Here is a 24,641-nt window from a genome sequence, read left to right as displayed (position 1 = left end):
CCGACAGGGGCAAACAAACAATCGACGTTGATGATGTCAGGGAAGAACATTCGGCCGCACCAGCCGGTAAGAAAAGAAAGACTGATCAGCTGGTGGTGGTCAAAAAAGAAAAGCAATAGCAATCACTAACCGGGGAACGGTCAGATGATCTTTGTCCCCAGCCTACTGGCGAACACATTGATATCCCTCTGGACGACAGTCGGCCAGACCGGACGGTTAAGGTGGGGACGGTTGCATTTGCTAAGTTGGGTGAGAGCCTGCACCTGCTGCTGAGAGAATTCAAAGGCATTTTTTTCCTTTTAAGTGGAAGAGATGCCTGGCATCAACCCATATCTCGCTGTCCACAAACTCGCCGTGGATCCCAAAAAGAAGCCCATTCGGCAAAAGAAGAGAAACCACGACGAGGAAAGAAGTCAGGCGGCAGCCGCCAAAGTGAAAAAGCTGCTGGACGCCAAGTTCATTCGGCCATGCAATTTCCCTGAGTGGGTAGCTAACGTTGTGTTAGTAAGAAAGCCGAATGGAATTTGGCGCATGTGTGTTGACTACACCGACCTCAACAAGGCATGTCCGAAGGATAGTTATCCACTGCCTAAGATCGACAGTCTGGTCGATTCGATTCAACACTTGAACATGCCCTGATGAGTTTTATGGACGCCTATTCAGGTTTCCACCAGATCCCCCTGTGGAAAAAAGATCAAAGAGAAGACGACGTTCATTACTGATCAGGGGTTGTTCTATTATACGGTGATGCCGTTTGGTTTGAAGAATGCGCCTTCGACTTTCCAACGAATGATTAATACGGTCTTCATTAATAAAATAGGAAGGAATGTAGAGGCATACATTGATGACATGATAGTCAAATCCAAACAACAGGCGGATCATGTTGCTGATCTCCGAGAAACATTCACCACACTCAAGCAGCACAAGGTCATGCTGAACCCAAAAAAGTGTGTCTTTGTTGTTGAGTCTGGGAAGTTTATTGGATTTTAGATTGACCAAAGGGGAATAGAGGCCAACCCTGAAAAGATACAAGCGGTAAACGACATGCAGTCGCCCCGTACTATGAAGGAAGTTCAAAAGCTAACAGGTTATCTGGCAGCCTTAGGGAGATTCCTCAGCCGGTCAGGTGACAAGTGTCTCTACTTCTTCCAGGCAATCAAGAAGAAGACCAACTTTGAATGGGGGGATGATGCAGAGGCGGCCTTTCAAAAGCAAAAAACTCATCTGCACTCTTTGTCGAGGCTTGTTAGCCCTTTGCCCAAAGAGAAGCTCTTCATGTATCTGGCCGTCTCCGATCATGCCCTCGGTGCCGTTCTCTTAGCTAAAAGAGACGGCATTCAGCTCCCAGTCTATATCATTAGCCATGTTCTTAGGAACGCAGAGCTTTGGTACCCCATGGTTGAAAATTTTGGCCTTGCTCTTTACATGGCCATCAAGAAGCTAAAACCTTACTTCTTGGCGCATGCGGTAGTGGTCTATACTGACCAACCGATCAAGCGGCCACTTACAACCTTGGAGTCTTCAGGACGAATGCTCAAATGGGCGATTGAAATGCAAGGATTGAAAATCACTTATGAACCAAGAACGGCAATAAATGGGCAAGCATTCGCCGACTTTATTGTTGAAATGACAAGGCCGATTGCACCGGACAATAATAGCCAGGTTTGGAAAGTGTATGTGGATGGGAGCTCCACTACGAACGGCTGTGGTGCAGGGATTATCTGTCAATCTCCTGAGGGAGATAAGTACAAATATGCACTACGGTTCAAGTTCCAGGTCTCTAACAATGAGGCCGAATATGAAGCCCTGCTAGCCGGTATCCGGTATTGCAAGGCGGCAGGGGAAAAGAAAATTGACGCCTGCTCTTTTATTCCCAACTAGTCGTACTATTATCATCATAATTCATAAATTATGTCTGGCGTACCTTTTACCTTACAAAAGCAACATTTTAATTACAAACCCTCTTTGTTTGATGACTACTTTTTGTCCTAAATCTTTCATAGCCAAGAATACAAATATTAGTCACTAATATACATATAAATGTGTCACATTAATGCTTTTTTATCGTATGCTACATGGTGTGAATCCCAATACAATAAAAAATATGGTTTTTCCACCATATACCACTGAGTTTAAGCTTAATTCACCATATACCGCCAAAAACTTTCTAATACACCATGTACCATTGAGTGTAACATAAATGTCACAACATGCCCTTTTTCTTAACCCCGTTAGTCATGAAGAGTTAAATGTGACACATGGCAGCCTCTAATTGGCTCTTTTTAAAACTATTTAATTAAATAATTAATCAATTAATTAATTAAAAAAATCTTTAACAAAAATAATTGAAAAAAATAAAATCACCACCAACTGTCAGCCATTTTCCCTTCCTACAATCGCCACTTGGCAGCCCAGCCCCTCGCCGCCCGCTCCAAGCCTTGAACCACCACTAGGTCGATCAGTGCCAACTCTCACCCATCCTTGCGCCGGTGCACGAATCTCTCCCTTGATCCACCATACCCAACCCAAATTCTCCCTTCTTCCCCGCCTAAAACGCCTCCCCCGGTAGCCCTTCCACCTATGCCAAAAACCACCATGCCGAAACCCAATGTCGGCGGCCCAGCTCCCCCTTCCTCACGTCGCCGCTGTTTGATTTAGCTGCAAACAACAAACCCAAAACCCAAAATCGAAACCCTAGATTTTGATTTTGGGGTTTTAGGGTTTTGGGGTGGTGGTCCAGAGGGGGGAAGGGGTGGAATTGGAAGATTGAGGGGTGACTTAGGTTCGCCGACACGGGGAAGGTGAGTTTGGGCGCCGACAAGTGGGTTTGGTCGCCGGAGAGAAGGTTTTTCGAGTTTTAGGGTGGGACTTCAAAGGATGGTGGTTTAGGGGAAAGGGATGGGCGAGTTTGGGAGCATCGTCTTGAGTTATGGTGGTTGCCGACGAGGAGGTGGTGTCGGTGTAGATATGGTGGCGCCGGTGGGGGCAGGGCTGTTGGCTGGGCTTGGGGGCAGCGGTGGCTAGGTTGGTGGTGGTTTATTTATTTATTTATGTAATTTTTTTAAAAGTTTTTTAATTCTTTATTTAAGTAATTAATTAAATAATATTAATAAGAGCCAATAAGTGACAGCCACGTGGCACAATTAACCTTAATGACTAACGGAGTTAACGACGTTAGTCATTAAGGGCATGTTGTGACATTTATGTTTAACTCAGTGGTACATGGTGTAATATAAAATTTTTGGTGGTATATGGTGAATTAATCTTTAACTCAGTGGTATATGGTGAAAAAACGTAAAAAATATTGTTAATTTATAGATAAATAAAAATATTGTTAAAATATATAGTTACACATGATTCAGCAAATATTAAACAAACCGAACTTTTAGCCAAAATAAAACTCTCTAAACACATTTTTATACCAAATAAAATATACTTTATTTTTAATATTACAAGTCAAACTAATATTAAATAATGCTTACATTCTACCTAATTAATCATAACCACCATTTCAAACTGACATTAATATTTGCCTAAGACCTAATATGACAACGTTTTTATGAAAATACTTTGATATTTCACACAAGGTAATCTCAAACAGCCTAAAAGTGGAAAGGGTCGCACATCAGGTAGGTTATCGATGCCAACTCATGACATTAAGTTGTCCAGTCCATAGGTAGACAAATCTATGGTCAAATTTATACTTGTTCAGAAATGTAACAAAAATATTCCACATGTCAATACTTTAGTGGTGAAAACAATGAAGTACAATTGTCCTACTTCACTATAATAACCTCTGTCATGAGTTTCTTAGTTTGTTGTACTATAAGAATTGCCATTTTCTTAGTTTATTAGGTTTGCTTCACTATACTAATCGTCTCAAACCTAAAAAATGGCGGTGTATCGCACAACTGTCGGGGTAGCCCTCTTATTTTGTTTTTCAAACCACCACAAGCAACACTAGACATCAGACCTGAAATGAACCCAAATCAGTTTGATTACTTTTGGCAAACCAACACTAGAACCTATCCAGCTTCTAGGGAATCACTTTGGAAGATCTTCGAAGGGTGCCTACAGACGGCCGCAGCCCATGTAGACCAGGCCACATTCCAAGCATCCATTATTGCATTTCTCTTTCACAAGAGTTTAGCCATCTAGTAGATTACCACTTGGCAACAACAAAACCAGATGAAGCAGACAAGTTATTCCTCTCCTACCTTCTGCATTTACTTGATCCTAAATCTCCCACCATTCTTCTTACATGATGGTGATCTAACACCCCCACCATTCTTCTTACATGATGGTGATCTAAGGATCAAAATGGGTTCATTTACCGATGTGGTACAAGTTGTTATGCTCCCCACAACCTTCCCGTATATGCTCCACATCATGGTATTTATCCAGTTCGCCAATGACCAACCCAAAAACCAGACTACTGCAATCCAGACCTACAACACCTCTCCGGCTCCCCAAATTCCCGCCCTTCCGCCTAATAGCACACTAATTTGTTTGAATGCTAAGGACATAGCACACCCGTCTTTCATTCCAAATTTCAACACGGTATACGGAATGTATAGGCCATTGATCATTATGATATTTGAAATTAGGAACACAGTGACTAATCTAAACGAGATTGTTTGAATTCTCCCGGGTAATTATCGCATTGCACACTCCGTTCTTAAGGGTTACGCCGGAGGTGCTGCAATACTTTGGTGATCAGTGTTTATGCTAAATTTCATCAAGTAGGATTTGATGTGGGATACGGGCTATAGATCAACTAAATTAAAATAAGGAACATTAGATGCGGAAAGTAAATGACGGAAAAATAAAGAAAGAGAGGGGAAACATGATATGGTGACGCGGAAAACCCCAATGAAGGTGGGTAAAAACCGCGGGTGGCAATGAGGCCACCAATCCACTATAATGCGGGCATAAAGCCAATAATTACAAGTACAATGTGTATTTTATGTTTGATAACATAAAAGTGTATAAGTAAATGTATGTACATCAGGTGTAGGACTAACGCAGTACGACAAGGAGATTGATTAGGTGCATTATTATGGGTAGAAATGTATCCTTGCAAGATTATACAAAGGCTTAAAATATACTAGCAAGGAAGGAGTGTTTGTAGTGGAATGATGATGTGGAGAATAGATGAAATTACTGTAGGAGTTCATGGGTATTTTCGGAGGTTTGGCAGGAGGTGGATCAAAATGGTTTTTTTTTTGTCAGTGGCTAATGGATGATGCCTCATGGGAGGAACTTGTTCTCTATTTATAGAGCTTTCCGTATGTAGACAATAGACGGTTGGAGAAGGATGAGGATGCCCTCCATGAAAATAGGAAATAGCGGTTATTTAATCTTTACTTGGTCTTTCAATAAATGTAGACGGTTTGGAGTACACATACGTGCAACAACTTTAATTGACTTCTTCTTAGTGGTAGATATTCTCTCCATAACTTTAGGAAGCATCCATAACCATCTTGACTCGGTCTTGTATATCTTGGTCTTGAATGTCAACGTCGTTCAACAGTTGTACAAAATGTCCCATAACAATAGCCCCCATTTTCTTTGTTGGAGTACGGCAACAACTAGGAAAATTATGCTCACTTTAATTTTGACTTCGTCTTCATTTTGATGTTTGTGTCATTACCTTTGTGTCTTGACTCTTGATGCCTTCGTCGTTGGTCTTTTTAGAGGTCATAATTTGTTCATATGTAAGCTTAAGTTGCTGCTATATCAATGTCAATGATGTAATTGGACGTTGTTCGTCGAGTCGAAAGCTAGTGTCAACTTTGGAAGCAAGTGTCGTCGATGACGGACGAAAGATGGTCGTCGACGGACAGAAGCATATGTCGTCGACGAATGAATGATGGTCATCGACGGGAGGAAGTTGATGTTGTCAACGAACGGAAGGCGGTGTCGTTGACAGACGGAAGCCGATGTCGTCGACGGACGGAAGGCGGTGTCGTCGATGGACGGAAGCCGATTTCGTCGACGAATGGAGGCTAATATCGTCGACGGACGAAAGCTGATCGTCGACGGACAGAATTTAATGTCGTCGACGTCGGAAGGACTTTGTCGGTGTTGAACGTTGGTTGTGATAATGGTTACGACGTTAGTCGGAGATTGTCAACAAATAATGAACTGGCTACAAGGCCAAAATAGGTGATTCGGGTGCTAAAACCGTTGAAGAAAGAGACGATGTCTGTGTACGCTGGCGATAAAGCCAAATCTCGAATGTTGTAACATAGATTAAGTACTTGGACAATTAGATGATAGAATTACTTTAAATATGAATAATAATTATATAAAGACAATAAATATACTTACTTTTGATCCTGCATCAACATGTCGTTAGAGGATAATATAATAATTCATTAATATGAAAGACATTAAATTAAACTAAACCTGTTGATGATAGTGATGTTGCTTTAGGGTCGCTCAATCCGAGGGTAGAGCAATTGAATCTTTGTCATTATAGCAATAACCACGATGATACGTTAGCTCTTTGTTATGACCTATGGTGTCGAACTCGGCCCATTTAGGCGACAAAAACTCTTTTCAACATGGTGTTTGGCGACTAGGCCGCATATGTAATTTGAATGCAATCAATAAGGGATTTCTTAATGTGTTAACTCATTTTATGGCGTTAAAGACAATCGGAAAACTTTGTTGCGATGTCCGACACTAAGTTTGTTGAATGTATTTAGTGTTCACACTTTGTGTGACAACCAAGTGGCGCTTTCGTCATAATAAATTCATGCGTCAAGGCCATTAACATTTCAAACATTTTCTTTGTACGGAGATAACATTCGATTGCTTTGTCTTGCACTTTAAAAGTTTAAAGTACAAAATTTATTGTATGTGATAACTTTTGTAACATCGTTGAGAACAAAGACTTGTGAGCAAATATAATCATTGCATGACTTTGTATCGGAGGGTAAACTCTAACGTAGTTCCAGAGCTGCCGACATTGGACATTATGTGTCTATGTTACCGATGCATGACAAAAACAATTTAAATTAGAGAACAAAAAATAAATGTTTCATAGACAAAATATTGAAGACATGCAAATAAATAAAAGAATGTTTTTCTAAAACGATTTTTTATCGACACTAACAATACTCTACATGCTTATGACTTTTGTAGACTTAAGACACTGTATGTACTTTAGGACTTGCTCGTTTTGCAGTGTTTCGTTTGTCAATATGATCAATCTTTACGACCAATCCTTTCGTTGTACTTTTGAAGAATAACTTTAAAAAAGTTATACTATCGTTGTATGGCCATCATTGCATTGTGCGCCAATACCCCTTGCGCCTTGGCGTCTGACGCTGAACACTGAGGATTAAACTGGTAGTTCAGGTACCGGGAGTTTGGCGTCTGACACTAAGGTGTATTTTTCCCGGGATTCGTTTGCTACGATGTTCTTTTGAGCGGCAGTTTTCCTCATCCCTTTTGGGGATGTTAGTGTAACTAACGCCTTTGTGAGTAACCGTTGTTTCGAGCTCTGGTCATGAACTTTTTTCCTTTGACACCGTCGTTCGTTGTATTCTGCAAAATATAGGATAAAGCAATGGATATTCTTTTGACGACTTAGTTAGTGAGTTATCGTAAGCATTTGAAATATTTTGTTAAAATAATCGATATTTCTAAGAATAGCATATATCATAGATATGTAGGAAACATAAAGAAATAGTGATAAAGAACACACAATATGATCAAATCAAATGTATTTAAGTGGGTTAGAGTTTACTTTTGTGTCGTCATGACCCTTGATCATAATTATCTGATGTTCCGATCCTTTGTCAATGTCGCTACAACTTGCTGGTGTGACCCTTGGTTGTTATCGCCATAACATTGAAGTTCCCTATTCACACATGTCGTCATGATCTTTATTTACGTCATCATCTTCATGGCGTCGAGAAGTATGATGTTTTCATACATAATATTGAAATCGTTAAGCTTAATCTTGGCGTCGAGTAGCCTGTTCATCATCACTCTAAATACTAATGTCGGATTTTTGCATTAAGTCATAAATAAATTGAAAATATGAATTGTAAACGATGCGTAAAAAGATTTAGATATTGCATATGACGTTGATTCATAAACTAAGATGTAACCACATGTTTCATCACAAGAATTACTGATAATCAATTAATAAAAATAAGTAAGCCAAATGTCAAAAACATACATTAACTATGTGTATTACTACATCAACAAAGATGATGGACATAACAAGTAAAACTTTAAGGCGGTAGAATCATGTCAATGACAATGCTAATTAGAAAATCAAAGTAATAAAACGTTTATGAAGATGATCAATGGAAATAGAAATAAATACTTTAAGCTAGGCAACAAATTAAAGAGCATGATCATGACAGTATAAATGTAAAAACTAAAAACGATAATGTGGTGTACCTCAATAGTGTCGGTGACTACCATGGTTTGTGACAAGATTGATGGAATTCGACATACATTTTAAATAATAGAAACTTACCATGATAAGAATTGATGTTATTTAAATTGAGCCCCCAATGTTGGATCACTCGGGAAGATTAAATCAGGTTTAGCCCCCCGATGTCACATTCTAGATTGGTGAATTATCTACAAGAGCATTCATATATACCAACTCATTTGTTAATTATTCATGAAATAATAACAAATAACATTATCCACCATATGTATTCGATAAAGCGTTAAACATTCATAATTACGTTAAGAATGAACCATTATCAAAGCATCGACAGTTAATCAAAGTATAATGATCAAAGCGTCAAAAACTAAGGAAAAATAATCATAATAACCAAAGCGTGATGTATCGAAGCATTAGGGATCAAATAACAAAATTTAATCAAAGCATTATATTGATAATCAGATCATATTATCTTGCCCCCTTGTGGCAACTTCATGAAAAAATGCAAACAATAATGAATGAAGTTAGCGACAAAATATAATGTTACCGTCAACTTTGTTGTTGTCGACGACAATACTCTGATGTCACAATCAATTAACGTTATAAATCTCCACCTGTAACCTTACTTTATCTAAAAATACGCTTGGTACGACATAAATTAGTCATGATAAAATGTAAAAATTTAAGCGCTACATAAGCTAATGTCATGAGTTATAAATAAAAGTCAGTGAAATTATTTTTAGAATCGAATAGTCTTTAGTAATAAATCTGAATTTTGCATTTAGGCAAAAGCTTACTTGCATCGTCGTTTAAAGCTACATTTGTCTTTAATGTTGTCGTCACTGACTGATGATATTAGGCTGCTGACGACGTTACTAACCGGTGTCGTCGAAACTGATTGACGTCGTCGTCGACACTGGTTGTCGTCGTCAGAGCTCACTATCGTCGTCGGAACTGATTGTCGTCGTCGGAGCTGACTGTCGTCGTCGGAGCTGACTGGTGTCGTCGTCGAAACCGGCTTTCTTCGTCGGAGCTGACTGATGTCGTCGTCGACACTGGCTGTCGTCGGAACTGATTGTCATCGTCGGAGCTGACTGTCGTCGGAATTGACTTCCGTCGAAGCGTTAATACTGTTTTATTTGGAGACAACATAGCCTAAAAATAATGTTAGTTAAACAAAAAATAATATTGTGAATGAAGACAAACCCTGAATTTTTATGGCATCATGAGACCCATGACTTAAAGCAATGGTTTCCACGACGTCCTTCCCTTTAGGGTGTGACGTTTACTTCGATGGTGATGATATAGTCTGTCATAGCTTAAAGAAGACGCAAAAATAGTTAGTTAAATTAAACCACAAGGAGGAATATTACCAAAACTCTTAAGGCTGTCAAAGATAATCGCCCTTGTTGCAGCATATTGAGTTAAGTTGGCGTCGATCACCACTTCTCATCGCCGGGATCACGAACAATAATTCTTATAAAATCACTTTACTGGATTGGATATATCTTGGTGATGGGAATGTGTTTAAATGTGTTTGGAAATGAACTTTTGTAGGGGTTGATATTTCAATCTAGCTGCATCCCCACAGACGGCGCCAAATTGTTTATGCTAAGTTTCGTCAAGTAGGATTTGATGTGGGATACGGGCTACGGATCAACTAAATTAAAATAAGGAACATTAGATGCGGAAAGTAAATGACGGAAAAATAAAGAAAGAGAGGGGAGACATGATATGGTGACGCGGAAAACCCCAATGAAGGTGGGTAAAAACCGCGGGTGGCAATGAGGCCACCAATCCACTATAATGCGGGCATAAAGCCAATAATTACAAGTACAATGTGTATTTTACGTTTGATAACATAAAAGTGTATAAGTAAATGTATGTACATTAGGTGTAGGACTAACGCAGTACGACAAGGAGATTGATTAGGTGCATTATTATTGGTAGAAATGTATCCTTGCAAGATTATACAAAGGCTTAAAATATAGTAGCAAGGAAGGAGTGTTTGTAGTGGAACGATGATGTGGAGAATAGATGAAATTACTGTAGGAGTTCATGGGTATTTTCGGAGGTTTGGCAGGAGGTGGATCAAAATGGTTTTTTTTTGTCAGTGGCTAATGGATGATGCCTCATGGGAGGAACTTGTTCTCTATTTATAGAGCTTTCCGTATGTAGACAATAGACGGTTGGAGAAGGATGAGGATGCCCTCCATGAAAATAGGAAATAGCGGTTATTCAATCTTTACTTGGTCTTTCAATAAATGTAGACGGTTTGGATTACACATACGTGCAACAAATTTAATTAACTTCTTCTTAGTGGTAGATATTCTCTCCATGACTTTAGGAAGCATCCATAACCATCTTGACTTGGTCTTTTATATCTTGGTCTTGAATGTCAACGTCGGTCAACAGTTGTACAAAATGTCCCATAACAATCAGAGTCTGTTAGTGGTAGGCCAAGGTTTCAAAGCCCTGCGTCGCAATGTCTCCTTGATGTGAATTTAGTGGTAAAAAGGATTGGTAATTTATATCAATTATTGTATTAATTTTACTGATTTGCAAACACTAAAGATAATTTGTTGTAACAGGGATATGCAGCATGATTTTGGATGGGTAACAAGGAAAGTAGTTGCCATGAAGGAGAGGCTAATTGTGGCCGACTCTTCTCGCTTTATTTACATAAGGCTAATATTAAGGAAAGGCTAGTGTGGGTTTAGCCTTAAGTTTAAAATACGTAGTTGCATTTCAGTAGACTATGCTTTATTTCTAGATTATGGTTATGTAAAACAATCAAACTTTTGGATTTATGTGTAGGTTAAATTGTGCTCCGTTAATTGTCATTGTCAAATAACTTGGTGTATTTTGTATCGATTTTTATCATATTCACGTTGTTCACAAAAAACACGCGTAAATCAGTGTTATTAGTGTTTATATTTTGATGATTTCTTAACTTTTTACGATTTTCAAGTGTAAATTTGATGCTTATATGTAGTCCCAAAGGGCTATGTATAACATTTTCCTTTAAAAAATGCTTTTTCAAACAACTTAATATATGCATGATTTCTCTGTTATTAACTAAACTATATGCTAATTAATTACCAATTATGTAGGTTCTCAAGGATTTTTGGGAAACACCATATCCATATATATTGTAAAAAAGTAGAAGAAGAAGATTGAGGCCCTGTTTTTTTCACCTTACAAAAATAATATTAAGTAAAAATAATTTCAGTTCAGTAAAAATAAGTTCAGTTCAGTAAAATTAATTTCAGTTCAGTAAAAATAATTTCAGTTCAGTAAAATTCAGTTTTCTTAAAGAAGAATTATAATAGAAAATCAGTAAAAATAATTTAAGTTCAGTAAAAATAATTTAAGTTCAGTAAAAATAATTTCAATTCAGTAAAATTAAGTTCAGTTCAGTAAAAATAAGTTCAGTTCAGCAAAATTAAGGTGAATCAAACAGAGCCTGAGAGGAGAGAGAATGGAGGAAAAGCCATAGAATTGGATGATGAATTTGACTTTAGTTAGTGGTAGTAGAAACACACTAACACACAAATTAATTTATTTTTTTAAAAAAAAAATTGTTAATTTTTTTTTTTTTAAGTTTTAGGTTTTTTCGCAAAACAATGGGAAATTTGGAGAGGAAAATGAAGAAAATAAAAGATAGAATTAAGTTTGTCTTTACTATAAAGACGTGGCTCCGTTACTCCGTATATAGTTTAATGAGGGGTTTAGGGTGGTCCAATTTTTAATAAATGTACCACTTGTGTCTTAAATATCATTAGATACTGTAATCATATGATATTATATTTATTTTTTTACTTTTTTTTTTATTAAATGAATTTATATTCTCTACAATTATACGATCTCATATGCATGTTTTTCTAGATTTGTTGTAGTCTGATTTGATGTTTTTCACATCTTAGAATCTACTTATTTCATGTTATTTTGACTAATTTATAAAAAAAAAAAAAAGTTGAAAACGATAAATTTTGAAAAAGTAATTTTATGCTACCTACTAATTCGGACATAATATTTTAATTTAATATCTTAAATCCATATATAAGATCAAACCAATTTGCTCATTTGGTTGTACTTGTACTTGGGTGCATGGAAAACACAATGTTGTGGTCCAATTTGTCTTGCCAGATTATAACAAAGGTGTTTTAATTCATAAAATTTGATAAAATTTTGTATTAAAGTAAACAGAACATATCTTTAATCAAGGGAAAATGTTCTTACTACTCAAAATTTGTTCAAAATTTCAAATTAGGGGGGGGGGGGGGTTACAATCTGTGAAGTAGGCAGAAACGATTGATCCATCAAGTGTGGTTCATAATTTGAAAAATCAACAAAAGTCAACGAATTTAGATCATTATTACTACTGGAACTTTTTTTAACCCTCAATTTTCCTAAATCTTTGCCATTTGCAAAATTATGTCTTTTTTTTGGGTATATATATGTATGAAAATATTAGTTTTCGGTACTGCATATCAACAATTGTTGGCTTATCTAGTAAGGTTCTTGTTTCATATTCTTGAGTTTGAATCCTACCAAGTGAGGGTATTTGAGTGTAGTGATTTTCTTACCCTCCATTCTACTCCTAAGTGTCTGATCCACAAATACTAGATCAGAAAATTGTAATAGTTGAAGTTTGATCATAGTCCTCCATTCTCTCTCCTCTCATAAAATAATACTACGTATGACATGCCAGTTATAGGTATTTTCATCTATATCCCACGAAAAGTTGGGGGAAGAACAGGGGTGGGTCCCATGTAAATATTAGATATAATTTCATAGGGAACCTTTATACCTATGTACCACTACTCCACTACTTCCCATGTAAATATTAGATATAACTTCTACACAATTATTTTAAAGTTTGAAAGTATACATACAAGTCCTTATATAAATGGTTACCTAATACATTGATACGTGATTGGAAAATTTTTGTAATTAAAACCAATATTTAGAATTATGTTAATAAGTTTAATTAAATAAAACTTTAAAAACATCACACATACTTCAATATTAAAATATCATAAAAACACCACATTAATTGTTATAATACTAGGACTAGGAGTGACATTATATGTCAGGATACAGTAGTACAAATTTAAAAATTTAAGGTTCCAACTACATAAAGAAAGTTAATACAAACTTTAAAGTACACATAAAGAAACATAATATTAAACATTGAGCCCTAATGTGGAGTTGTTGAAAACATTAACACCAGCCCTCGTCGTGAATAGACGGATCATCATCTAAGCCGGAATTCACCAACCACTTCCCTATATAGTCATAATCGTCATCTGGATCTGACTGCCCTTAATCATCGATTGGGGATGGTGAGCTACCTTGTTCCATAGAAACACGACACCTCCAACACCGCAAGTACCACTTATCTCAATTTGATTATTTCCACAAACACGAGAAGGATATCATATTTTTGGAAATACCTAGCCCTTTCTTCCAGTGGCGGACCCAGGAATTTCCGACTGATGAGTCACAATTGATAACCAAATATGTAAAAAGAAAAAATTTACCAAAATTCTCAAGAAAAATTATTTACAAAGATCATCCAAATAGAAAATTGACAAGATTACAGTACTAACTAATAATTAACAAGCTTAAAATTGACAAGACTAAAATTAACAAACTAATAATTAACAAGCTAATAATTGACAACATGACAAGCTTAGCTCTCTAATAATTAACAAACTAATAATTGACAAGATTAAAATTTGTACAAGCATTAGGTTCACATTTCATCAAAAACCCAACAACATTAACAAAAGGTTCAAAGTTAGTATTTTTTTTTAAAAAAAAAACTTAGAAAATAATTTATTTATTTTTTTTTTTTTTAAAAAACTTAAAAAATATTTTGGGCCCTGATGAGTCATTTGACCCACCAGACATAAGGCCAAGTCCGCCAATGCTTTCTTCAGTGATTACAATCAAGAACAGGTTGTAGGTATCATATATTAAACGAAATTTATCCTTGAAAGACTCTCTATAAACATCTCGGGCATTCCAAAATACAACATGTCCTCTCTCCAGCAAACAGATAGACGGAAGTACCTAACTCCGTTTTTTTGCAGTGACACAAGAGTACACCTGTAGTGTATGAGACCATTCTCATTACGGCATGTTGAAGGACATTGTCAGTATATTAGAGGAGGCCCTTGGTTGCTCATTTTGGTCTTCAATGAATTTTTAGGGATTTTTTTAGTTGTTTGGTATTTTTTGTCGATAGGATTGGGGAAAAAGTAGTGAATCTCAATTAATAAACTTGGTTATATTTATTCAGCGCTCCATGGGAGTAAAGTACGTGTACTGTAACATAAATCGTGGGTGAATAGAAGAACAATCAGAAGTTTTTAATTAATTTTTTTATTAATTAATTTGTTTTTGAATTAAACACCCCAACCGGTTAAATAATTAAAAATCAAAAAATCAAAACCAAAGAAAATATCCCATCCATTAATTTTGAACTTAATATAAACCGTTGTTTTAAATAATAATTCAATTATAAAGGATAAATAACCGTTCAAAAAAAAAAAGTCGTTTTGTGAAGAGATCAGATCAGATGTTCTTGGGCAGTTCATGCCAATGATGGGAATAGATTGGTCTCAGACTGGTGTCACACATCTTTATTGTAATCGAGATGAACCGACTACTTTAAAAAAACTCACTTACAATTTCCAGTCTGGTGAAGCTTTATTGTAATCGAGTCAAAGGTGGGTCAAGGTATTGTTAGTAGAAATCAAATTCGGGTCGAGTCATATCGAGTTCAAGTAAGCTCGAATTTGGATATGGCTAGGTTTAATAAACTTTAAATCATATCATTTCAGATTCTGTTAGACCTCCATTTAAATCAATTAAGTTTTGATTAGATCTTATTCTTAAATCAATCATATTATTCTAAACTCATTATAAAGCTATTTTCTATACAAGTAATTTATTATCTTTCAACCATATCAAACCCAATTTTTAATTTTTTGTAGTATTTCTCTCTTCTACGAACAATTAAATTTAACCCCCATTAACTACAGTTTATATTCAAAATTCCCTGACTCCACTATAATAAAAAACTGTAAACTAATTAACTCTTTAGTTTTGGGTCGGGTTTAGTAGGATAGTCGCGGATAGTTTTGAATCGGGTAAAATGAGTTACGTAAAATGAGCTATTTTTCTGTAATAAATGGTTTCGGGTAGATTTCGTTTCCTGTTAAATCGATTCCAAGTCTAAAATGAGTCGATACAAACATGGGTTTTTGGATAGAACTTCACCGGGTATAGGGTATAATCAATTGAGAGTTAATTTCGGGTTTCATCGAGATTAGATTTGGATGAACAATTTTCGAATCACCTAGTTCGAAAACAGTTCGGTTTTATGTAAACCTTTCGGGTCGGGTAATTTTTTGGCACCCCTAAGTGAACTTGGTTGAAGTGTTGACATTTATTCTATTATGTGTGCGAAAATTTAATTCTAATCATTTCAAATATGTCCATGATGTAATTAAATCAAATTTTTTTTCGTAAACATATAAAATGCTTCAAATTGATTAGTTACCATTTGTTAATGTTATAAGACATGAAATATTTTTTAAAACATATTAATAAGGAATCAATTGTACACCAGCCTTGTTCTTAATCTTCAGCTACGTAAATGTTAGATGTTTGCCAAATTATGTATAGGTTTTGGGTCTCAAAAAATCAACTAAAAAATTGAATCCATTTTACGAAATGTATTAACTATTACTAAAACAAAACGTGCTAAAGGGTCAATTTATTTTTATTTTTTTAAAAAATTTAACCCTTTTCCTTTTACTAGCTATAATTTAGGATTGAATAGGTTTAAAACTACAAAACTTGATAGCTAATTATATAATTTTTTTTAGCTTCTATACTCCTTACTACTTTTGAATCTTGTAAGTATACAACAATATTAGATTATGATAGCTAATTATATACATTTTTTAGCTTCCACTCTAAGCATATAAGCTCAATAGACATGAAACATTAAATAAAATTTGTCTAACCATCATTTTAGTAAATTTTACAAAACATCAAATTATAAATGTTTGAAAAAAAGGATTATGTACATGTTTTTTTTTTTTTTTTTTTTTTTTTTTTTAAAACAAGCCAAGTTATTTTAAAATGATATTAATAACAAAATACATAAAAGAAATATGGAAAAATTACTTATCACCATCGTGCAACGCGCGGGTACTATACTAGTGTAATATATAAATTCAAATTCAAACATTTGATGATTTGAATTTTGGCTATAAAGCAGAAATTAATTAGCTAAACAAATCTTGTTAAAAAAAAGTACAGCCAAAATGTTGTTTTTAGGGTTTACAAGAAGATTCTTAAAAAAAAGGGGGAAACAACTAGAAAAAGGGGATACATCTGACATTTATCAGATTCTTCGTTTGCAAAAGGTACTGAATTGTGTGGCCCTACACTTGTCAAGCCTTAAATAAAGCTCATATCCTCGAATGATGGAGCAATATTCATACAAGAAAACCCTTAAAAGGATTTTAGTCTTCCAAACCTAAATGATAACCGCACTCCCAATCCTAATATAATTAAGTAACCCTGGCTTCAGTTTAGAAAGGTAACACTGTAAAGTAACCAACGTATGGATAATTTGTAACCCTAGCTTCAATTAAAAGACTTTGTTGTTCATAAGATACATTAACCCTAGCTTTGTATGGATAATTTGTAGCCAAATCCTATATGGTTAATAAAAAAGTCGTTATTAGAGTATTAATTATTTTATCCTTGCCTATGTACACTACGCAAACATGGATCATTAAGTAAAAATTTGTTCTAATAACATGCATTTTTAAAATTAGGAAGAATTACGAATGTACAATTTAGTTTTATGTGAAGACATAAAACTGATACACTATAAGATCGATCTCGAACTATTGTCGTTTAATACTATATCGTTAAGATTAGATTAAAATTTTAGATTAGATTGACCTCGTAAGGATAATATTAGAGTTCGGATAAGATTAGGTTAGATTACATTGAAATTTTAGATTAGATTGACGTTCTTAGAAGCTGATTTAACCAAGAAATGATATCTTGCTTTTACAACTAAGGAAACATTGTAATGATCTTGTAAAATTGTGTTGATTGATCATTATTTCAATCATATAAGTTATCTAAAATTATATTATGTTTATAATATATGAATTAATCCTAAGAACTATGAATTCCAAACTATGTTATTTATCATTTAATTTTTAGTATAATTATCTATTAACTCCCTCAAACTTGCAAGTTAGCTAAAATTATGATTCGGATTGGATCGGACTGAGTTCTTGAGAACTTTGGATCGGATTGGATTTTATAAAACCGGCGTCTTTTAAGTATTGGAATGGATTGGATTTAAAAAGTCGTCGTTTAAAAAACCCAATGTTGTTATTCAGTCTTTCAAATTAAGTTTTATTGAAATATATGTGTGTGAGTGTAAAATGTATACAATTTTAGTAAAATATATATTAAGATCAAAAAGATTTTTGTAAAAATATAGTAATATCAAAATTATTTTATTTTAGTAAATCGTGCCATCGCCTATAGCTTTAATTTGTTTAATACATTTGCTTATGAATATCAATTAGTATCTTTAAAACACCGGAGAGTTGTTGCATTTCTAAATTAAAACTTTAGAGAGCTACCAATTTATGTCGAAAATGCACAACTTGGCTGTAATTATTTTTTTCAATCTAATTTTTACACATAAAATCCACATTGTTAGGTAAGTTTAACATTAAAACGAGGCAATTTGGATTACCCATTATAGTTGTTTACACACAGGACATTTACCTCGACAATTGTAACTAGCAAAATTTATCTATATTGACATTGATTTGTACGGCGTATTTAGAAAATCTCATTGCAAGAATTGCCTTACATTGACAATATATGAAAGCTCGGTCACCAAATGTGCACATCCCACTTCTTTAAAGAGTCATTCCGTAAAGTAGGGGTATTATTACCCTATCCGAAAGTACTTAGCTGTTAGTTTTCTTTGACCTTTCTAAGCTAAGTCTTAGTTTTCCTACATGAATTTTAAAGTTGAAAGCTTTGTCTTTTCTAAATTGCCAAGACATCCCATACATTAGATCAATCTTTTGGTACATTAGGGGTATCATTACCCTGCCTTAGGTAGGTGTTACTTATCCAACATTATTTGGTAAAATTTTGATAGCCTTTTCTACTTTAATTGCACAAAATCTAACTGAATCATATTACTTTTCAAACAAAAGGTATTGGACTTAGCTAATACATTTAACCTTACAATTCGAAATATTACTGACTTGAACCTCCTAGCTGAAACTTGAATTACAGTAGACATTTGATAGCAATTGTAATTAACCTAAATGACCTTGATTATCATCAAACTACTAGAATATCATAAAATTTGTAAATGGCTAATAGACACTTGAATTAGGGTAGACAGTTGATAGCAATTGGTTGATATCATCAAACTACTAGAATAAAATAAAATTTGTAATAGTTTTCAATATATCATTTTCCCTAACAATAGTTTGAAAGTGGTTAAGTAAATTGATAAGTTGCTATTCACATGTGGACTAAGTACCTTAAAATTTACATAAAATAATTAAGTATCAATATGCATTTATATGATCAATATCCTCAAACCCACATAAAAACTAGCACTATATACACTTGATACCAACTAAATAGCTACCAAATGCTATGACAATAGAGACATAATAAAATTTATAAAAATTAACAAAAAACAAACAATTCTAAAGACAAACTAGAATAAGCACCAACACAATAAATAATACTGACATATTCCAAACTATATAACGACAATAATATGGCCCGCTAAAATTTTTAAGAAGTCATTAATATTATTTATACACAACAATCCAAAATAGATTTGAGAATTTGAAGAACTATTGAAGACTTTAATATTATTTATACACAACAATCCAAAACTTTGTTGTACATTTGAAGAAATAATAAATGTTAGAATGTAATAAAAATTAAAAAATCACATATCCTAATCGATACGTGATATCTATATTAAAAAATAAAATATATGCTAATTGTAATTAAAATAAGGACATTTAGTAAACTCCTTATCCATAATATTAAGATTTTTGCCTACCAAAATTTTAAGGCTTACTCGGTGGCCCCACTATTTATATATATAGTAGAGTTTCCACCACTCATGCCCTCATATCCAACCTTGTATGTATTTTGGAAACCCCTTTGCCAAATTATCCTTCTCTCCACCATGCCTATGCCAAGACTTGCTTACACCAAGACATGTAACCGTTGCTTTTTATATTTCCATCCACTTGAAGCTACCCAAACCGAGCCTGATTTCAATTCCATGATATACCTATGTCATGATGAAGCCGACAACCCAAAGTTTGTTTATAGAGAAACTATTGCCCAAATGATCCATAATCCAAATGCTTTTAACCCACAGTACTCCACTCACAAAATGCGGCCTGATCACTTAAAAACGGTGACAAAGCCAACCCATATCCCAAACTTTGATGATTATTATGCTTTACCCATTGAAGCAAAATCACTACTCAAGCCATGGTAACACCTAATTGATCCAAAGCCGGTGTTGGATTTAAATATTCCACCGATTAGGTTGTGCTTGGATACGGTGTACCTTTGCATGGGAACATTCATAGACGCTTTCCAGGTTTTGGATGTTCCCATATTTGAGTGTATGGTTATCATACAAATTTACAAAGCTAAGAAATTTCCTAAATGGGGGCCATTCCACATAGTAGCATTTGATCCAGTTGTATGCCCCAATTGGGTCCCTCATTTGCAAAATTTGCCCTTAAACACTAAAATGGTGTGTTGGAATGTGCGTGTTATTGGTCGGGATTCTTTCCTAGAGAATTTTGAGTGGGTGTATGTTGTTGTGAATCCTTCAGTTGTTATTCTTTTGGAAACAAGGTATTTTGATGAAAACGTGAAAGAGGTTATTTCTAAGTTGCTCGTGAATTTCAGAGTGCACACCTCGTTCATCCATTCATGCTATGGTGGAACTGCTATTCTATACAAGGAAGAGGTCATCAAGACGGTGAAGAACCCTCTATTCTCTAATTATGCCTTAACCAATGTTGTTTTACAGGTAAAATACTTAGGATTAGTTTGGTTGAATTACTAGTATTAATAGAATATCATCACTAATTATTTTCCTTAATGCAGGGAAAGGAATCAGACCCACCTTATAACCTGAAGTCTGTTTGCCACAAGAAGTTGAAGACCATCTTAGACTAATGGTGGTAATGACTGTGTTGAATAGTGAATGAACGATTAAGGGCTACAACGTGTAACAGAATGGTTGGGTATCATTTTGTTTAGGGTAGTTTTAAGCTATGTGGAAGTTGGTGTTAATCAGTTTGTGTTGTTGGATTAAGTTGTTAACACTCGGATTTATATGTTAATGTTGTTTATCATTTTGGTTATGTACAATCCTTCCATAATTATGACTAGTATTAGTTTTAAGGTGGACTTTCATTTGTACTATGTAACATATTAAAAAAATTAGCCCTATAATATTATGCGATTGTGATTTATTAATTATATATAGTAACTAAGATATTATTTTTTATGTGAATAGTTTCGTGATGCAGATTTGATTATGAATTTTAGATTAGTTTAACAGTATGTGATGATTGGATAAAACTAAAAGGATTTGAATAAGTTTACAATAGCCAAAATTATGTGAATATTAAAATTTTTGGTAAATATTCTTAACACCCGAAATAATTTTTGGAAGTGTAAATTACGAGAAACAGTATATATAATTAATTATTACGTGTATTTGTAAAGGATAAATTCGAAATATATATCGCATAATTGTCATTATAATTCAAGTGACTTGTTAACAAAATCACAAAAATAATATTACATATTTCACAAAGATCAAAAGAAAGCAACTTGTTCTTAATTTTTTCAAGCTTTTCCAACCATTTTGATGAAATTAACCATCAATATTTGAGAGTAGTTCAATTAAATATTGTAGTTGTGAGTTGCACCTAATATACATTTAAACAAATTTGGATTAATATTCCCTTAAGTAAGATACCTGGTTTTATTGTGAGGTATTAAAAACAATATGATATTATAAACAATATGGTAGATTTAACGATAATATAAGACATGATAAATTTCACTTAACCTATCTAAACTTGTATTATCATCTTAACCGAAATATATGTACACACCACTTATTGAGTTTATTTCAAGAAGGGAGTGCTTTGTATATGAGTTGATGTTACATTGAACAATAGTCATTATTAATCTTGCTTTATGTTGAAACTAGATGAAACATGTGCGATGCACGGTTTGTTTGAATTTTTTAAAATAATTTTTTTATACATATATTTATGTGCTAAAATTTTTATAGATAAAACTCCTATATCAAAAGATAATATATTATATTTAATTAATTTAAACTGGAAAATCTCATTCGCCAATTTTTCTTATGTGTCATTTAAATTATTTAATTCTGAAAGAAATTAATAATCTCGCATTTAATTGGTTACCACTAAAATTTATTATCCTACATGGTACGCTGAAAAAATTAAATCCTACGAGTACATGGCTCTCATATATACATATATATATATATATGTATATATATATATATATATATATATATATATATATATATATATATATATATATATATATATATATATAGAGTGTGGATCACGTGAAAACAAGATTAAAACTGAAAACTGAAAACATGCAATCTCTACCGTAGATTATGATCTATTACTCACCCCTCATCTAACGGTTCAGATTTTTCCCCCAAATTAAAGCAAAATGATAGCAATTTCTCTCTCCTCCTTCATTTGCACGTAACTTTTTCCTCCTCTATTTTCTCTCTCCTACTTTCTCTCTGCTACTTTCTCTCTCCTACTTTCCCAATTCTTCTACCAATTTCATGCTACTAATTCAAATCTAGCTTCAATTACTTTGATTTTCAGCAATTTCTTAGCTCTACAATCTATTATCAAGTAAGTTATTTGTGTTAATTTCGTTATTTTGCTTGATTTGAGTACTTAATTTCGTAATTTTTGTTTCACTTTTTCAACCAAATTTAACTCGTTTTTGCTAGATTTTGATTCATTTCATTGATTTTGAGTTTTGTTTTTTTTGGATTGAAATTGCAGTAAATCGTTGATTAAGCAGACGAGAACTCGAATCAAAGTTGTCCGACGAATGAAATGCGACGGAGAAGTTTTTGAGGAAAGACATTGTTGATCTGCTTGCTAATGACCTCGAGAAGAACGCTTATGGAAGAGTGAGTGTGTTTTTTCCGTTATTTTTTTTAGCTTAACGATTTGAATTTTGATAATTGATGAATTTTTTTAATGTTTATTTGAATTTTTCCATTGTACATATGATGAAAAATGTTGGTGCATCAGAATATTGTATTGTCTTTGTTTATATTTTAATTTTGTAGATTAATTTTGACCGAAAAGCATGTTTGCTTGAATTTTGCGAGAGTTGAATTATTCATTTCTATTGAATTTGTAATTTGACTGTCAACATTTGAGGTGGTACTTAGGTCTAAAATTAATCTTCTAATGAGTAAATTAGGTTTGAGTAAATTAGAAAATCATAGGAGTACATGTTTTTATTTTCTTAGTCATAGGAGTATATGTTTAGAACTAATGGCAGAAGCTCCATTAGAAGCCTTGCCAATTTGCTAGAAGCGAGTTGAATACCCCTTAAGCTTCTTCATCCATTACAGGAGTATTGAACATGTTTTAAAGATTATGAACACCAGGGTTGCAAACTGGAAATTTCTCCTCGTTGTTTTGATACCTGTCTGATTTATTGAACTGTTCAACATGATATAGCGTTTAAGTTTGGTATGAAATTTCTGCAATTCTGTTATCTTAGGATTATTTGCTTAGGAATTAGGACTTGTTTAATATGTTTCTTCCGGATGTCAATTGATGGCCTTGTATTGGCACTTGGGGAATGGTTTATGATAGTGTATTGATGTTGTACTAGTACTTCTGCTCTGGCTCTTAGAATTCTTTTTTTTTTATCTATTGTTCAGTCATTTGCTGTACTGATTCCATCTTTTTCAATAATAGTGTGCCCGTTCAAGTGATATATGGCTTACGTTGTTGCTATATCTGTATTGACTAAGCCTTGAATAATGTCCAGCAGCTTATAGAATGTGTTTGATGCTTTGATATGTATGAATCACGTGTTGCATTTCTGCATTTTTCTGGTTTACACTTAATTGACATTTGATGCCTGAATTATATTACAATGTATAAATTTTCTGTGAGCTGTTAACTTTGTTCCATTCCAGCTATTAAAATTCTGTTGCTTTTTGTGTGTTATTGCCTTCTAAATTTTGGATTTTCTTACATTGGTAATGGTGATAGTTACATTGTGTTTTTGGCTTGTTGCTAATCAATCACCCTTTCATTATTTCAGTGCAAGTTCTGTGGCAGGGAGGGTACTATTACAATGTTACCAAAATCTGGCTGCTATCTAACAGGTGATGACTGACTGTGAAGCAGGAAAGTTTGTCCGTTTGATGAGCTTTGACTGTCGGGTTTGGAGCCAGTGGACTACTCCTTTGGTGGTGACAAGGAGGAGCAGCAGAAATTATCTTATGATAAGGAGCAGCAGGAGAAGTTATCTGATGACAAGGAGGCCGGAGAAGGAGAAGTTATCTGATGATAGTTACCTTACTTTTGTAAATAGTGACATCTATATAAATATGGTCAATGTTGTCAAAATTTATATAATTACCTTATTTTTATATATAGTGACCTTCGTTATTTTTATATATAGTGGCCTCTGTATAAATGTGGTCAAAATTGATATAGTTACCTTATTTTTGTATATAGTGACCTTTATGTAAATATGCTCAAAATTGATATAGTTACCCTATTTTTGTATATAGTGACCTCTAAGTAAATATTCTAAAAATTGATATAGTTATCTTATTTTTGTATATAGTGACCTTTATGTAAATATGATCAAAATTTATATAGCTATTCTATTTTTGTATATAGTTACGTTATTTTTATATATAGTGACTTTATGTAAATATCGTCAATTTAGATAAAGTTACCTTATTTTAGCATGTAGTGACCTTTAAAACGTTGCGTTTGTCAAAAAAAAAAAAAAACCTTTAAAACAGTTGAAT

The 24,641-nt window shown here is 34.0% G+C and overlaps 1 long non-coding RNA gene across 1 annotated transcript; it reads left to right on the top strand.

Moving 5' to 3' along the window:
• Nucleotides 1-22,158: 22,158 nt before the first annotated feature.
• LOC110709085 lies at nucleotides 22,159-24,298 on the top strand. The gene is made up of 3 exons (XR_002508841.1): nucleotides 22,159-22,476; nucleotides 22,633-22,763; nucleotides 23,921-24,298. It is a non-coding gene; the product is annotated as an uncharacterized LOC110709085 (long non-coding RNA).
• Nucleotides 24,299-24,641: the final 343 nt, after the last annotated feature.

Source organism: Chenopodium quinoa, unplaced genomic scaffold (assembly GCF_001683475.1).
Source record: "Chenopodium quinoa cultivar QQ74 unplaced genomic scaffold, ASM168347v1, whole genome shotgun sequence".
NCBI lineage: Eukaryota > Viridiplantae > Streptophyta > Magnoliopsida > Caryophyllales > Amaranthaceae > Chenopodium > Chenopodium quinoa.
Note: the sequence above shows the minus strand (reverse complement) of the source record. Positions and strands in the feature narration are given on the sequence as shown.